The sequence below is a fragment of the Lactuca saligna genome, chromosome 4 (genome assembly GCF_052625555.1).
Source record: "Lactuca saligna cultivar CGN05327 chromosome 4, ASM5262555v1, whole genome shotgun sequence".
NCBI classification, from domain to species: Eukaryota; Viridiplantae; Streptophyta; class Magnoliopsida; order Asterales; family Asteraceae; genus Lactuca; species Lactuca saligna.
This window is the reverse complement of record NC_136420.1, coordinates 94,874,488-94,875,080: the sequence shown is the minus strand read 5'-3', so window position 1 is coordinate 94,875,080 and position 593 is coordinate 94,874,488.

Below are 593 nucleotides of genomic sequence, written 5' to 3'. Positions count from 1 at the left end.
GAACAGAACTGACAGTTCCTTTAAAGTTAGAATCGGAACCGGTCTACGTGGTTTTTAAATTTTTGAAACTAATCCCAGAATCAATGGTTCCGTTTCAAGACCATGTAATTCAGTACATCATTTTTTTAGTTTCCTCAAAATAATTTTTAGCCATTGAAACAAAAAGTAAATACTATAACCAATTCATTACGACACAAGTTACAAACGACAAAAAATAATAGTTTTAAAAGATAATTAAAATTGCTAAATATAAGTTATAAACAAAATTTTATATTCTTACCGTCAACCTATTATTATTATTTATATATTCAAATTGTTTTACGCATTTCCATTCACATTAAACCTTTTGTTTTGAAAAAAACATTGCAAATAAAACTTATTAACATGTTACCTCCAAGATCTAATTAAATAGTCTCAACAAATGTCTTAGTCATCAAGATGTTACCTCCAAGATCTAATTAGATAGTCTCAACAAATGTCTTAATCATCAAGATTTTCACGACCAATTCGTTTAAGTGTTAAGTGTTTTAAATTATGATATTTCGGAACCGGTTACGGGTTACCCGGTGGGTAACGATTCTTAAAAAGTGGAA